The following is an 18,732-nucleotide window of genomic DNA, read 5'->3' as shown; positions in this document are numbered from 1 at the left end:
TCACTTCGTTATAAGCAGGAATTTGTTATATTCAGTGAGTTATTCATGACACTATCACTTCGTTATAAGCAGGAATTCGTTATAAGAGTGTCGTTATAACTGTTATTACTGTACTAAGTATTTCTCACGATGCCAATGTTATTCGCTCTATTTTAAAACAAACAAAAATCAGCTCAGATTAATAGAATTATGTAGCATCAAAATGAATAGATAAAATTAAATGAAAGAATTTACCATTGTCAGGAGAATATTGGAGAAAGTCTGGACATTTATTACTGGCAACACTTCCAGTTCCGGTTCTGTCCCAGCATTCCCAGCCATCCCACATCATCGGACATGACGGTTCCTCTCCTTTCTGGTCATTTTGCCGTTTCTGGGAATTGCAGCACTTCCATGCACTTTCACAGCACAGCTTCCACTGGTTACATTTGAAGGGCGATATAGTTTTACAAACATAGTCTATTGTAGTCCTATCCTCATGTGTGGGACAGATCAGAGCGCCATCTGTTGTGTGATTGAGGCATTGCTCATTACTTACGGTGTTGTAAATGAAGGGAGAAAACTCTTGGTTGTCTTGTGGTTTTATAAGAAATTGATAGCACAAACTACACGTAGTGTGTTTGTAGGTCTCTTCTGTTAAAAGTTCACTATATCTCGCCCTACAGTACGAGCTCCCTGTCGCCTAAAATAATAGCACAGTGCATTTAGTCAATATCAAAACTAAAAACTATTAAAGTTTCTAACGTGTATCAAAATATGCAGAATGAAAAGAAAAGATAACGAACAGTGATCAATCTCAAAACTCCTATAAAGGTGAAGATAACGAACAGTGATCAATTTCATAACTCTCATAAATAATACAAAATTCAGAGAAGGGCAAATACAGACCCCTGGACACACCACAGGTGGGATCAGTTGCTTGGGAGGAATAACAATCCCCTGTTGACCGGCCACACCTGCCGTGAGCCATCTTTCTGAATCAAGTAAACGGAGTAATCCGTAGTCAAAATCAGGATATAAAGCACAGTTTAACAATTGGTATGAAACACGTCAAACACCATACGACCTAGTGGCAGGTTGTATTTGCAAATAAGATCATAATGACGACCACAAAGCGAGATGCTGTATGTTGAACCCCCTGTAATATCAACTACCAAACTAAAAAGTATTCAAATTTTGAGCATGCATTAAAAATGTACAGAGTGGGTGAGTGGAATCACGTGCTTCATTATTCTACCACGCTCCGTCAGTGTTATATTTCCAACTAAATCCATGACGTCACGACACATTTGTTGCATGTAGAGAGATTTATAGAAAATTTAATACCCTGACGTCATGGTGATCAATAGCTATATGCAAGGTGAAGATAACGAACAGTGATCAATCTCATAACTCCTATAAGCAATACAAAAATAGATAGTTGGGCAAAAACGGACCCCTGGACACACCAGGGGTGGGATCAGGTGCCTAGGAGGAGTAAGCATCCCCTATTGACCGGTCACACCCGCCGTGAGCCCTATATACTGATCAGGTAAACGGAGTTATCCGCAGTCAAAATCAGTGTGCCAAGAACGGCTTAACAATCGGTATGAAGAAGACCATATCACAAACTTCACCTCAGAAAAATGATTACCTCGATGTCAGAATGGAACATAGCAGTGAGTTACGTTCCCTTGCTTCCCGCTAGGTGGCGATACTCGTCCCGGTCCAGAACGTCTATCTTAATTTGGATGCAATCTAACGGCAGTATAGTTTAACAATATTCAAATCAATTGTTTACAATGATACGGAAGTTATCGGACCGGAACAAGCAGCGCCGATACACTAGGATCGATAACTCTGCTATACACCATTTTTGAACAGTGGCAATATTTTACGACTCGAGTTTCATTTTCCAACAAAATCCCTCGACCTTGGGCGGAGTATGTTCTTCACCATTCACCTCCTACGTGGTAATTATGCGTTAATTATGTGTTAATTATATAGATTGAAATCTACGTGGTAACTATGCGTTAATTATGTGTTAATTATATAGATTGAAATCTACATCGGGGTTTACTTGCACAGTAGGGATAAGCCCATTTCTCCTCCATCGTTACAGAGGGCGTACAAGCTTTCTTATGATCAGATCAATAACGTATAGAGTACAACTACTGCACGACAGAAGCACGTGTTGGTGTGATATGCTCAATATTGCCCTCTCGGATTCCATTGTTGTCCTACAAATGAGAAAATACAACAAAACTGGGATAAAAAAAACAATGACTAATGACTGATGTAATCAGTTCCTGGATCCGCCCCTAATAATCATCTAATCCACAAAGAGGCTAGATCTGTCAAGTAATAGGCTTCTCGGGACAGAAAATAACCCCGACTGATCAGACGAGGAATCCCACGGAGAACAATTAATTACAGGGTGAAGTTTCTGTCATCAAGCACTTGTGTCGGAAACAGCTTAACATACCACAAGGAGGGACGTGTGTTGTGTACATAGCGTCCAGATGTAGGTTTAATGCTTCGTTTGTCTGTCTCCGGATATTTACATGCTCACCAAGATAGGTTTACAAATTTATTCATCGCACTGAATAACCTGGACAGGGTCGGTTTTGAAGACAACGATCGTTTGAAAGCTATGGTGGCATATACATGCCATCACTTGTCAGATAATTCTGTTGACTTGTCAGATAATTATGTCGACTTGTCAGATAAGTATGTTGACAAATCAACATAATTATCTGCAGGTCAATATATGAACAAATGTCCTCATGTCGACTTGTCAGATCATTATGTTGTTGGGTGGCACATTCTAGGCGTGAAAAAATATTTCTATGACAACTTTTTAAAAAACTTTCTGTTATTTGAAATGTGAACAGAAGCATCTGACAATTCGACATAATTATCTTCTGAAAATTCAACATAGTAGCTTACAAGTCGATAGAACTAAATGACAAGTCGACATAACTAGCTGACAAGTCGACATAATTATTAGACAAGTGATATCACCATAGGAATCAAATGCAGGGTTGAAATTCGTAAATATCTCCTTTTGTGACTAACATAGGCGTGTTACGATTCATAGAAAATGTCCTTGTAAGACTGATCACGTAGTAGGGATCCGGGTTATAATAGGCCCTCAGTACCCTTTGCTTGTCGGAAGAGGCGATTGAATGGGGGCGGTCCTTCGGATGAGACCGCAAAAACCGAGGCCCTGTGTCACAGCAGGTGTGGCACGATAAAGATCCCTCCCTGCGCAAAGGCCATAAACGCCGAGCATAGCCCTTTTTGCAGCCCTTCACCGGCAGTGGTGACGTCTCCATATGATTCAATCAATCCAACGTTTCGACAAATGTTGTCCACATGATAAAAGCAACGTTATCTAGTCGTATGTATCATTATTACTATGGATACCAAACATACCCCATACCATTACATGTACAAGTGTTTAAGTGTTTACAAGCAAATACAATTTACATTTCCTACTTTTTTGCGTTTGATATATTTACACATTGTAATGATGACCGGATTACACGCTGTGAAATCCACAGTATCAAAGAACGATACATTGATGGGTATATGATAAATAGACATATCATGAATACTGATGGTTAATACATATATATTATTACTACAGTAACTTGATCCGAAGAGTCGGATCACATCGAATTGACAGGCGCGGATCATCCGATCACACGAGACGTTACCGTAGTAATGATAAATTTATCATATACCCCCTTATGCATTTTAATAAAATCCACATTTATGAGATAATAAATATAATCCGAATTATAAAAAACAAAGACATGCAGTGCAATTGTATTTTGTGTACACAGTTTTATGTGTGACGAGGTCAATATTTTCCATTAAAAAGTTGCGTTTACGCATTGTGACGTCATCAGTTTCAGAGGATACGGAATCACTGTGAAATCAATAGTAATAAAAAAACCCGAAACATTGACAGACACATCATGAATATTGACGGTTAATATATAGACATATCATGAATATTGACGGTTAATATATATACATATCATGAATATTGACGGTTAATATATAAACATATCATTAATATTGACGGTTAATATATAGACATATCATGAATATTGACGGTTAATATATAAACATATCATGAATATTGACGGTTAATATATAGACATATCATGAATATTGACGGTTAATATAAATTGTGGACATTTCACGTGGAATTCTGACGGTTTATATGATATATGGACATTTCACGTGGAATTCTGACGGTTTATGTGATATATGGACATTTCACGTGGAATTCTGACGGTTTATGTGATATATGGACATTTCAAGTGGAATTCTGACGGTTTATGTGATATATGGACATTTCAAGTGGAATTCTGACGGTTTATGTGATATATGGAAATGTTACTGACGTTGACTTTCATAGATGGACCTATACAAGGAATAAAAATCTCAACGAGTAGTGATCACGTTGCTTTTAAATGCAAACTTAGAATTCAGCACGAAAAAATGAAAGACTTTGACGAGAAAAACCAAACACTAAAGTTCGTTTATATCTTCAAAATTTCATAAATGATATTCCATCTTTCGACGAATTTAACGAAAATCTTAATTTTCCCCTGATCAAAATGATGGGGTGTTACAGTAACAACGTGGCACGATATTCACGTGCTGCTTACGTGCATGATAGAGTTGTGGTCACGTGCTGCTTACGTGCATGATAGAGTTGTGGTCACGTGCTGCTTACGTGCATGATAGAGTTGTGGTCACGTGCTGCTTACGTGCATGATAGAGTTGTGGTCACGTGCTGCTTACGTGCATGATAGAGTTGTGGTCACGTGCTGCTTACGTGCATGATAGAGTTGTGGTCACGTGCTGCTTACGTGCATGATAGAGTTGTGGTCACGTGCTGCTTACGTGCATGATAGAGTTGTGGTTACGTGCTGCTTACGTGCATGATAGAGTTGTGGTCACGTGCTGCTTACGTGCATGATAGAGTTGTGGTCACGTGCTGCTTACGTGCATGATAGAGTTGTGGTCACGTGCTGCTTACGTGCATGATAGAGTTGTGGTCACGTGCTGCTTACGTGCATGATAGAGTTGTGGTCACGTGCTGCTTACGTGCATGATAGAGTTGTGGTCACGTGCCGCTTACGTGCATGATAGAGTTGTGGTCACGTGCCGCTTACGTGCATGATAGAGTTGTGGTTACGTGCCGCTTACGTGCATGACAGCTTTGTGTAGGTATCACCAGGTGCACTTATTTCAGTGCGTGGTTGTTGGTTTTTTTTTATGTGTAACATACGAAAATTTGAAAGCTTATCTCAAAATCCAAAATATTTTTACCAAAAATCAATTTTTCAAATCTCTTTATTGACTTTTCCTCGTAACATCAGTCCTTTCTGGCTTTTCTGGATTTAAGGTATAATTTAAAACCATTATAAACAACTTGTACACCTTTAAGTGGCCTAGTATCACCGCACTTAATATCCGGAATTAAACGGAAAATATAGGAAACAAACTTTAACAGATAACATTGCAAGGTTTCTAAACACGTTATAGAGGACTCCCAAACAAGTTCATTCTCAGCAATCGTGCTTCTCATACAGGAGGTGCTCCTTAATCATTGAGTCATTATTCGTTTTCACACTCTGGAGAAGAAAGTTTTATTTCTTTCTATTTTTGAATGTCTATCTTTTGTCGCTGCGCTGTAAACACGCGTTGAATGCGATAATAAATTTGAAATAATCAAAGGTGCTCCAAAAGTAAGCTTTAAAGTATCGAATATTGCATCAGGCAACAAAAGGGGTTATAGATAAAGAACAGTGGAGGAGGAGGGGGATAACTGAGAATATCTAGGGGTCGTCTAGAAATAACACTACGGGCAGGAGGAAACGGAACGCCCTTGCAGATTTCCAAAGGGAATAACAGGGCTAGTTAAACCATATATGATAATATAAAATTTATTGTGACTGCATGAAGAGATACAATACGTTAATGCTTATCTCCTATAAGGGCCCACTAAATGGACTTCCCTGTCTAATGCCAACATATCAATCACACTTAAGTTAAATGGTAATTCATGTGTTAAATTAACTGTCAATCTTAGAATGAAAATAGAACAAGTAATGGACAACTTCAAACATTTCCTCAAAGGTGTGTAAAAGTAGACACGAAATCCAAACGAAACGATAGATATATCGGCATTCAAGTTCATTCATCAAATCTTTTGGTGTGCTTTCTTGGTAGAAGTTTTTGGTATTAATCACTTTACGGTCACTTGAGGATGGTCCAAGCGATTTTTTCTGATCAATATTTACCCGTCATCATCATTACATAGTTATTACAATTTTTTTTATTTTTTTTTTTCCCCTTTAGCAGGTATATAGCTCCAATTCAAACAAAACAAATCATCCTAGGGTAAGAGAATTCAAGTTTATTCAAAGGGGAGATAGTCAAGAAATAGTAAAATGTTGTGGAGTACTTACGAACCATTGGGCAGGAATAGCCATAGCTTTCATATATACCGAGGAGTAAATTTGACATAAATTTTAAGTTTGTTCAGGCCTGGGATGGGGCCACAATAAATTCCCTGGAGCTAGAGTGAATCACATTGGGGATCCTAAAGAAAGGGTTTTTTAAAACATCCGTTTAAGGTTTAAGGTACAGTTTGCAACGCAGATTCATGTTTGCTAACGTGATGACGTCACGAGTCAGGACTCTTGACAGAGCCACGTGATATTACATTGGAGTGTGTAGCATAAGACTTTTAAAAATATTCCCATGAATCACGAAGGTGCAATGTAAAACTTATACGGTACCAATTTTGATATTACATTGATATACAAGAGTCGTTACGTAATGTTGTAGATTAAAGTTTGATTACACAATGCTCCACGTGGAGAGGGTGGTGCCATTCCATTACCTCATAAGAGGCGCCACCTGTCTCGTGACTCCCACCAGACGAGCCATAATGAGGAATTAGTGTTTCACATGTCAAAATCCCACTGATCAGGTGGGTGGTGTCGCCCGTTACCATAAATTAGAGCTATTGGCATTAGTGAGATAGTCCCAAGATAATCAAATCGTTCTCGGATAAATCTGGTAAATTTGGCGAGCCCTTATTTGACCCATCTCCTGTCGTTCCATTACTTCCCAGGAGGCGCCACCTGTTCCATTATATCCTAGGAGGCGCCACCTGTCCCATTATGTCCCAGGGGCGCCACCTGATAGACAGCCTAACAGTTTCTACAGACTTCTAAAACACTTTTTTATTTTGCCTTTTTTTCTGAAGGTGCGAAATATGCCTTTGAAATAAAATATGATTTTTGTATCGGGAAATTAATAAATTTTCTATCGTAATTTTACTTTTTTCAGAGGAAAATAAATTACGAAGGGAAATCATTTTGATGCGATTCTACGGGGGGGGGGGGGGGAATCCCATCGGATTTTACACATCTTCACAAGATCCTATGAATGTCCACAGAATTCTAAAAATTCTTATTTCTAAAGGATTTTAAACGTCTTCAAAGGATTTAGAATTTCTTTAGAAACAAATTAAATGAATTGCCAATTTGGGGATTTGTATATTTAATTGCGGGGTAATCTTGGTGGGGGTGGGATAAACTTACGTAATATAAAGAACCTGACTTTCGTGGTTGTACAGAAACATACCCATGCTTATTTTTCTGCACGGCTAAGAACATGGATGAAATTATGAATATCAGCATCATTTGTATATTGCGTGATTGCCTAGCTGGGTCCATGTGTAGCTCAATAGATTTACATGTAGACTGCTGTCAGAACTGTAGACCGCGGGTTCGAGTCCAGCGGGGGGTTTAATCCTCTTCAGATTACTTTCTACTAAAACTGTATTTTTTTTAATAGTAAAGTAAATTTGAAAGTTTTCTTTTCAATATATCATTGTACGTATCTTCCACTTTTCATCCGTAAAAAAATTCTCGGGTGTGTTATCCCCTTAATTTTCATCATGATTTCGACATTTATCGTTCACTTTAGATAAAAATAAATGACCCACAGAAAATAAGGGAATATGATTCCTTTATATCCGATGCATACTTCAAACAGATATAATGATACAATATACGTTATAATTATTGCGGTGTCTTAAAGAATACAGGAAATCAATGCCTCATGGTCTACATGCCCCTAATCCAGGAAGTTCTTATATCCGGATTATAATTTCAAAATATTTGGGGAGGGGGGACACGAAACCGCAAAATAGTACTTCTGGTATGCCCCTAAGTCCGTGTTTGCCTAGCTCTTAATTTTTTATTCTTTATAGGAGCTATGAGATTAATCACTGTTCAATATTTTCATCTTTTCATCTAAGTGTATGGTTTGGGTGTTTTTGTCACAATCAAGTAACAATTCCTATTATTTTGACATACACATGTGCATTCTGTCTTGACGTTCTTCAACGCATCCTTCAAAATTCTAGTATGTAAATGTAAGGTAGCACAGAGTATTCAGTATTCATTACGGGGGAAGTAAATGTAAGGGAGCACAGAGTATTCAGTATTCATTACGGGGGAAGTAAATGTAAGGGAACACAGAGTATTCATTATTCATTACGGGGGAAGTAAATGTAAGGGAACACCGAGTATTCAGTATTCATTACGGGGGAAGTAAATGTAAGGGAACACAGAGTATTCAGTATTTATTACGGGGGACGTAAATGTAAGGTAGCACAGAGTATTCAGTATTCATTACGGGGGAAGTAAATGTAAGGGAACACAGAGTATTCAGTATTCATTACGGGGGAAGTAAATGTAAGGGAACACCGAGTATTCAGTATTTATTACGGGGGAAGTAAATGTAAGGGAACACCGAGTATTCAGTATTTACCACTGTAAATGTAAAGCAAGCAAGGAGTATTTAGTTTGTATTACGGGTGATGTAAATGTAAGGGAAGAATGAAGTATATACTTTTTACGACGGGGGATGTAAATAGAGGGGAAGGATGAAGTATTTAGTTTGTATTACGGGGGATGTAAATGTAAGGGAAGAATGAAGTATTTAGTTTTTGTTACTGGGGATGTAAATGTAAGGGAAGAATGCAGTTTTTAGTTTTTGTTACTGGGGATGTAAATGGAAGGGACGAATGCAGTATTTAGTTTGTATTACGGGGGATGTAAATGTAAGGGAAGATGGAAGTATTTAATTTTTGTTACGGGGGATGTAAATAGAAGGGGAAAATGCAGTATTTAGTTTTTGCTACATGGGGTGTAAATGAAAGGGAAGAATGAAGTATTTAATTTTTGCTACGGGGAATGTAAATAGAAGGGGAAAATGCAGTATTTAGTTTTTGCTACATGGGATGTAAATGTAAGGCAAGAATGCAGTATTTAGTTTGTGTTACGGGGGGGGGGGGTGTAAATGAAAGGGAAGAATGAAGTATTTAATTTTTGCTACGGGGGATGTAAATGTCAGGGAAGAATGCAGTATTTAGTTTGTGTTACGGGGGGGGGGTGTAAATGAAAGGGAAGAATGCAGTATTCAATTTGTGTTACGGGGGGTGTAAATGGAAAGGAATCACAGAGTATTTCGATTTTTGTTTTAAATCACTGTTCGACTTCCTCGGATCAAACTAGAAGTTGTCTAATCAAATCCTGGATAAATAATTATTTAGTATTATCATGGCAATCTAGTATATTGTTGTTTCTTTTTTTTTTTTTTTTTTTTTTTTTTTACATTTTCATTTAAAATGTTGCTTTAAAAAATCAATGAATTAATCGAATATTCAAATATTTCCGGTGATGCTCAATAAAAATATACCAATAAAGAGGATTTTAAATGAATTCAATTGCTTATTATCATTTCTCTTAATTTGGTACATGGTTTAAAAATTGCTAGAACATGTCAGACAGCATTTGATCCAATGACAGGTTGTACTATGTTAGTATACAACATGTTAGTGGGGTTTATATCTTTCAAATCATTCCATACGCAAGAGCTTGTTCTGCGTATGACCAATTTTTAAACCGAGGCAGGCTACTGACAAACAAGTTGATGGTGTAGGAGTTTCAACAGTATCGTTTAAAGTCAACATTTCAAAAGATTTATGGTCGTTATAACCTAGTTTGCAAGTACAACCTACCATTGGGTCAAATGCTGTCTGGCGTGTTTACTACCAATTGTTAGGTCGTTCTTGGCACACTAATGTTGACTACGGATAACTCCGTTTACCTTTTCAAGATATAGGGCTCACGGCGGGTGTGATCGGTCGACAGGAGATGCTTACTCCTCCTAGACACCTACCTGATCTCACCTCTGGTGTGTCCAGGGGTCTGTATTTGCCTAACTCTCTATTTTTTATTGCTTGTAGGAGTTATGAGATTGATCACTGTTCGTTATCTTCACTTTTCATGTAGTTTAAAGTGACTGTAAATTCGTTACATTTGCTGATATTCTGTGTATAATACATATACTTACCACGTGTACGTACAAAACACAAGCGAGTCCAAGTAAATAGGCTACTTTCATTTCTTCCTCTTTTTGTCAGCAATAAGCTGAAAATAGAAAATTATTCAAAATTGTAAAACATTAAAATTCTGTATAAGGGATATCGTCTTTATACTGTTTTTAACATCTAACATTTATGCAAGTTTTTACATCATGTTTACGCTTGATCTTTCGTGATCTTTTTTCTTTAGATTTCCATGATTTTTTCCATGCTGCCATTCATTGGTTAAATTGTCATTCAATGCGAATATGATACTTTAGTGCGATAATTTGACGTCATTTTGTTGTCACGTGATTGTTTTATGTGATAATCATACAACATTACTGAGGATAGTGTGACGTCATTGCAATGTCAACATGTAACTTTAGTCTGATATTGTGAGGTCATTGTAATGTTTAGCTGCAGATCTGTAGCTCTCTGGGTAATTATTGGGACAGACCGGATATAAAGATTAAGATTGTAAAAACCAGAGAGATACAGATCCACCCCTTATAAAAACCAGAAAGCTACAGATCCACCCCTTATAGAAACCTGCAGTTTACGGTGAAGACAAAAATGTGCAGGGTTGAAATCTCTTATCGCTGTATTCTTGCATCACCCTCTCAAAAATTCATATCAAAAAATTCTTAACATAGTTTTCCACTATGCTGGTGTCTGAATTTCCCTTCAAACATCATTAAAGCCCCATGCGACCCGAAAATTCACAGATGTTAGTATATAGAACATATGTTAGTACATATCTAGAACGTGTGTTATTACATATTAGTACAAATGCTAAGATCTGTGGGAGCTTAAATACAGTGACATCTATAAGAGAGAGAGAGAGAGAGAGAGAGAGAGAGAGAGAGAGAGAGAGAGAGAGAGAAAGCGAGAGAGAGAGATTACCATTTGACCAAATTCTAGTCAATAAACGAAATACCAAATTAATGTAATGTTATGTAATAAAGGAATCTGTAGATGTTACGATTGTCAAAAATAGAGCCCTAGAAAGATGACCCCCCCCCCCCCCTCATTCAGAATCAAATTGTCTAGATATTTTAACATAGCAATAAACACATATAACTTAGATGCAATTACTTGCTGTCTAATCGTTCTAAAGTATTTATTGTCAACAATGTCCTCAGACGTGTAAGTTTCTAAATCAAACTTACCTGTCTCACTCGTGGAACAAAATGAAATCAAGACATTTTCCGAGTGATCTTTAAAAGCGGGCACCTGCTCTGTTCTAAACTACACATCCGGGCTTCACGATCCCAAATTAGCTTACTGTAATCCCAAAGACTAACCCCGCTGATCCCTTATGGAGGTTCGGTGCTTTATGACACTGCCGTTTTCATCAAAATAACCCACAATCAGCTGAAAATATACATAGATATTCAAGAATTTAAAAGACAGAGCTGTCCTATCGTCAGTAAATTTAGAAGCTGAACTTCAACGCCCATCTAAATTTGGCAACATTTCATTAGAACAGGCTTAGAGCTGATTTCATCCATTTCTAATTTGTCTTGTCTGTACTTGGGAAAATCGCCGCTACTTATTGATAAAATCCAAATCCCGGGGTAGGTGTAAAATCGGGACACCTAAACCCTCTGGTGCGGCGTGACAAGGTCATGTACAAAATGTCTAAAGATTGATGTATTAAAAAAAAATAGCTTCTGTGGAAAATCCTGGGTTAAATTGTCATAAGGCTTGGGGTTGGGGATTTGGGGGGGGGGGGGGGGGGGGGTCTTATACATAGCAATCTGACATTACTCTGGACAACAAGTGATCTATTTTTTTTAATGAACGCACACCAATAAGTTTGACAAATACTGACTATAAAATAATTGCCATTATTTTTGCTAAAAGACTGCAAAAAGTTTTATTAGGTATAATTAATGAAAACCAAACTGCTTATATTAAAGGACGTTATATTGGGGAGAATGCAAGACTCCTACTAGACATATTTGAATATTATATAAAGTTAATGTGTAAATACAAAGTTAATGTGTAAATATAAAGTTAATGTGTAAATATAAAGTTAATGTGTAGATATAAAGTTAATGTATAGATACAAAGTTAAAGTGTAAATACAAAGTTAATGTGTAAATACAAAGTTAATGTGTAAATACAAAGTTAATGTTAATGTGTAAATATAAAGTTAATGTGTAAATACAAAGTTAATGTGTAAATACAAAGTTAATGTGTAAATACAAAGTTAATGTGTAAATACAAAGTTAATGATAAGATAAGATAAGATAATCTCTGAATTCAACATCAAAAATATATTCAGCTGCCTTCCTCCGGATCTATCTCGTAACATTCCAAAATGGTCAATTGCAGATTCAAATAATCTACAAGCGTACAAAAACACATGTGATCATCTTCTCAGCACTTTTCAAGCAGATGGTGAACCGGATTATGACATTGACCAACATCTGATAAATATAACGGCCACTCTTTTATCTACATCTGATCTTCACATTCCGTACGGAAAATTTAGACCTTTTTTAAAGCCCTACTGGAAATCTAACAATCTAGATCATGCTCACTATGATATGCGATGTGCTCGACGCCTCTGGAAATCGGAGGGTTCTCCGAGGTCCAAGGAATCCGATTCTTTTGTTAAATATAAAAAAGCAAAATGTGTTTTTCGAAAACTTCATAGATTAGCAGTAAAAACCTGGCATACTTCCATATTTGATGAAATTGAAAAGGCAGCTGAATTAGACATAGGTACCTTTTACAGAACAGCGTGGAAAAATTCAAAATGAGCGTCCTCTACACTCTACACTTTAATGTATAAAGTATTTACACATTAACTTTATATCTACACATTAACTTTGTATTTACACATTAACTTTGTATTTACACATTAACTTTGTATTTACACATTAACTTTGTATTTACACATTAACTTTGTATTTACACATTAACTGTGTGTCTACATATTAACTTTGTATTTACACATTAACTTTGTATTTACACATTGACTTTGTATTTACACATTAACTTTATATTTACACATTAACTGTGTGTCTACACATTAACTTTGTATTTACACATTAATGTTGTATCTAACTTTGTATCTACACATTGAATTTGTATTTAAGCCGTTTCTGATACAAGAGGAATGCTTCGCCATTCACTTCACGGTATATAAACAGCTGACGTAAACTTGTGAATTTGACAATTTTCACCCTCAGCTTGGGAACCCTTTTTCTCATCATCAATGTTTGGGAATCTATTTTGATCGAACAATTTAAAAAAAACAACTTGCCAAAGCACGAAATTCACCAAAACATTTTTTTCCAACTTTACTGAAACACAATCAAGAGTGTTTTTTTTTTTAAACTTCCGTAAACATTGATGATAACGACATTGTGTAATTTCTATGAGCATTCAATTTCTGCCAAATTTTACGATTACGGGTCACAGTCATGAATCAACAACCTGACCCTCATGACACGTTCGATGAGAATGTTTGGTCGACTTCATGGTACTGTATATAGCAGCCAATGCAATACCCGTCTCACTACCATTGTTGTAATCACCATAGTAACAAATTATTGTCAGTGTTGTTAGGATTGTAGATGCTAATATAATAGTGGGAGTTATTACAATCCTGAGTTTTCTTAGAATAGTGGCCTTGATAGTGGGGGTTATTTAAGCACCTTTGAGCGTACATAGTGTATGAAAAGGGTGCTATATAAATATGGTATTATTATTATTACAATAGAAAGTTTTGTTGGGATAACAGGTGGGTTTTTTTTAAATAACATAATTATTCAGACAAATTAAAGGGAAAGGTAACCCTAACTACATTGTTGGTTTTGTCAATAAAGTATTTACTACTCACTGATACTGTAAATAACAGTCTTTAACCAAAAAAATCCCTGCCTAACAATTAAATCAAAATCAATCTATCCTATATTTTGAATTACCCGCCGCTAAGAGAGTGGCCAATGAAGTTTAATTGATGACGTCACACTGTCGATTCCGGTTTATTTCATCAGCAGCACTGTAAACATGTCCGTCACGAACAGTTAGTTTGAAGCCGTATAGATTTGAGTCTGTTCTTTCGCAAGAAGAAATTGAGAAAAGAAGACGTTCAGTCGAGTCGCAGACCAGGCAGACGGTATGTTTCTTCATACAAATGTCTCGAACCTCAACTTGTCATTACGCAAATGATGGATCCACAGTATACATAGTCTTCTCTTTTCAGACGACTCGGTTGGTTAGGCATTTCGGGAATAAAAACTATTTTGTACATCTCCCCTACGTATTAATTAGTGTAAGTAATAGCTTGATAGGAAGGCATCAACCTTCTTGTAAAATCTATCATATGCACAACTTTGACGATCTTAGAATCTCGTCAAAACCGGAACAGACGATGTGACGTCAAAATTATTTATTTTTGTGGTCTTGAATACGAAAGAGTTCCACATCATGGTAGCCTCTATAGATGGCCCGTATTTCAATTTTTAACGTTTTCAAATTAGTGCTGAAGCTTATCTAGGCTGTAAATCAGCAGAATAGTATGACAAATTTTCCTCATATAGTTAATCCTATCATTTATCATAAACATGTTCTTTGGGTTGCCTTCCCCTTTAATTATTTTGTCAAAGAAAAAGACTTCACTTCCACATTATGATGAATAAAAAGAGGAAAACCTTTGTGCGGAAAATGATACTAACAGCGCAGTCCTCTAGGTTTCTGATATTGCATAAGCATAATTTGTAGCAAGGATTTAAATTTGGCATTATTAGCGAGAGTGATGATTGATTGATTGATTGTATCTCGCTTAACGTCTTGCTCGAGATTTTTTCACTCATATGGAGACATCACCAAGACCGGTGAAGGGCTTCAAATTTAGGCCTATGCTCGGTGCTTACGGCCATTGAGCAGTGAGGGTTCTTTTGCGTGCCACACCTACTGTGACACAGGACATCCGTTTTTAAGGTCATCCCCGAGGACTCGTGACATTCACACCTTATGCCGAGCGTTTGGCGATGGAACTGTCACTACCTGTTTTAACGACTTAGGTCTGTCGCGGCCGGGATTCGAGCCCCGGCCTTCCGCATGCGGGGCGAACGCTCTAACCTCTTGGCCACCGCGGCGGTTTCGAGAGTGATGAGGCCGCTGAAATTGGATATAGTTAACTATTAACTACGTATCGGATGAAATAGCTGTCTTCGTTGGAATTATAAAGACGCTAAAATTAGCTCTCGCTAAATATATATATACCCATGATTCATGGGAAAATCGCTAAATTTGTGTCTCGCGAAGAATACCACTTAGTTAACGGTATTGTTTTCTAATATCACTTTTTCATCTCCTCTATATGAAGAGTTCGTGTATGAGTTCTATATTAGGCACAATTTATATTGTAGTAATATCGCCCTACGGTGTATGTCGGCCTGGCTAGCCCAGCGGTATCACCTTACTGTGTATGTCGGCCTGGCTAATTCCTGGAGCCGCCACTGCTAGCCCAGCGGTATGTAATAATGGAAGGTTCCCGGGTTCAATCTCAAGACCCCCCCCCTTAGATCCCTCCTTTTCTTTGCTACCATGGCTCAGAATGTCTATAGATCTATGCAGCTTTTTGTAATACATAAAAGTTGACTTTACAATTATACTTGCCACCATCAAGGAACTATCAAAATATGCGAACTCTAAAACAGACCTGTAAGATATCCTTATTTTATTGTATTCATTTATTTATTAATTTTCTTTGGGGGGGGGGGGGGTATCTTTTTCATGATATTGTGAAGTTTTGCATATGTCATAAAGTACTACAAAGTACATTTAGAAATTTAGTTACTAGTTTCCCGGTTTGAAAGAATTATTAATATATAGAATTGGAGAAATTTAAAAACAAATAATGATAAATTGTACCTATATCTGTAGTCTCGAAATATTTTTTAAATTATTGTCAACTAATAAACCCTGGCTTTTAAAGTCAAAATTCCACTCCTATCTAAGTTTGAAGACTTTAAAACACTTACCGCCGTTGAAGTTGACAAGTAATTATATGTTAACATACAAATTACCGATGACGTCGATAACGAAGTGCACTGATATAATGAATATCCTCTTCCAAATGGTTAAGCTTAACTAACTCTCGTCAAACTCTCGTCTTCCCCTCAACGTTTCGGCGAGATCCTTTAATTTGTCCAATCCAAACGAATTATCGTGTTCTGCAGTCAATAAAACATTATCCGTATCGGCGCTAGTGACAATATGTCTATAGCTCATTATGAACGGCTCCTTTGTTAAGTAAACTTTATAAATTCGCTACCGGTAATTTGGTTTCTGAATACAAGTGCGGGGATAGCTGCGTATCCACGGTCCGATTCTGCGATAACGGCATTCGAAGTTCTGTACGGAGACATTAATCAAACGTCCAGGTATATTTTAAGACTCAATATCCAATTATAAGCCCGCGGCTATATACTCTGTTGATGTTTAGGGGTATTTTTAGATATTTTTTTGTGTTTGATCTGTGATAAGCCGTAAGAAGTTTTTCTTCGCTCCCAGTTTGGCCCATAATCATGTTATGAATTAGAAAATTGTTTTGGCAAAAACAGAATTTGGACATTCTCATGAGTATGTGAGCGTGCAAAAAAACGATATTAAAGGGATTAAAGAAAAGCGTGTACATGTAAATTTAGTCTTATCGTGCGAGCTGTGTTAAGCCTATATATATATATTAAAACATCTACACAGTAAAATTTGATCTCAAACTATATGTATAATAACTCGGAGGAGTCACGGGTACCTGCACGTTACACGCGTGCACATACAAGATACACGTTACATGCGTGCACATACAAGATACACGTTACACGCGTGTACATACAAGATACACGTTACACGCGTGCACATACAAGATACATGTTACACGCGTGCACATACAAGATACACGTTACACGCGTGTACATACAAGATACACGTTACATGCGTGCACATACAAGATACACGTTACACGCGTGTACATACAAGATACACGTTACACGCGTGTACATACAAGATACACGTTACACGCGTGCACATACAAGATACACGTTACACGCGTGCACATACAAGATACACGTTACACGCGGGTACATACAAGATACACGTTACACGCGTGTACATACAAGATACACGTTACATGCGTGCACATACAAGATACACGTTACACGCGGGTACATACAAGATACACGTTACATGCGTGCACATACAAGATACACGTTACATGCGTGCACATACAAGATACACGTTACATGCGTGCACATACAAGATACACGTTACACGCGTACACATACAAGATACACGTAACGAGTCCGACATGTTGGATTTTGATCAGTGGAAGAATCCATTCGACAGCAGATGCCTGGCCTTCGTTCTTTGAACATCGGAAGGCCTCGGGTACCAGGCTAGATGCAAGGCATGAAGTTTTACCGATATCCTCAAGATATTCCCTAGATTTTTATATCCCTCGCCATCTCACATAATTTAATCAAATGCATTTTCCTATAAAATGGTTGTAGTGATTCATCACTTTCAAAGATAGCATTTAAATGCAGGTTTTGATAACAAATGAAGTATCCCATGCTTGTTTACTTAGTTGCTATTGTAATCCGGAAGTGACATGCCCTACAAATTACGCTCAACGCGCGATAAATGTCAGAGTGGATCTGTATCTCTAAAGTCCCGTATTGTACATGTATCTTTAAGGACAGTGGGACCTCTAGTGCATGCTTTGTCAGCCATAGAAAAGCAGTACAGGGGGACCGACAATCACTATGAGCATGCTGTTTAGTTTTGGCTTTAGTATTTTGTTTTGAACTGATGAAAGGTGAAGATAAGGAACAGCGATCAATCTCACAACTCCTATAAGCAATACGAAATAGAGAATTGGGCAAACATGGACCCCTGGACACACCAGATGTGGGATCAGGTGCCTAGGAGGAGTAAGCATCCCCATATATTAATTTCATAAAAATATTGAACGAGGCTTCGCTTCGTACCCAGAAGGTCGTGAGTTTGAGCTCCGCTCGTACCATGGCTGCGTTAAGGGGGTATAGTACTAATATAAATAATGTTCTCCGAAAAAAAAATACATGCACAATGTAAATCATATCCTCCTTAACATACAATCCCGTGGGGGTCTGGGTTAGCATGGGTCCTCAGCATCCCAAATTGTTGTTTCTAAAAGGCGACTAAATGGGACGCTCCTTCGGATGAGACCACAAAAACCGTGGTCCCGCGTCACAGCAGGTGTGGCACGATAA

The 18,732-nt window shown here is 37.4% G+C and overlaps 1 long non-coding RNA gene and 1 pseudogene across 1 annotated transcript; both read right to left on the bottom strand.

Moving 5' to 3' along the window:
• Window positions 1–18,732, bottom strand: part of LOC125666498 (uncharacterized) — an 82,015-nt pseudogene that overhangs the window by 29,598 nt on the left and 33,685 nt on the right.
• On the bottom strand, window positions 916–16,789 carry LOC130050862 (uncharacterized). The gene is made up of 4 exons (XR_008799202.1): window positions 16,462–16,789; window positions 11,626–11,830; window positions 10,444–10,520; window positions 916–974 (listed from the first exon to the last, which is right to left on the bottom strand). It is a non-coding gene; the product is annotated as an uncharacterized LOC130050862 (long non-coding RNA).

The sequence above is a fragment of the Ostrea edulis genome, chromosome 10 (genome assembly GCF_947568905.1).
Source record: "Ostrea edulis chromosome 10, xbOstEdul1.1, whole genome shotgun sequence".
Classification (NCBI taxonomy): domain Eukaryota; kingdom Metazoa; phylum Mollusca; class Bivalvia; order Ostreida; family Ostreidae; genus Ostrea; species Ostrea edulis.
This window is presented reverse-complemented; position numbering and strand designations above follow the sequence as displayed.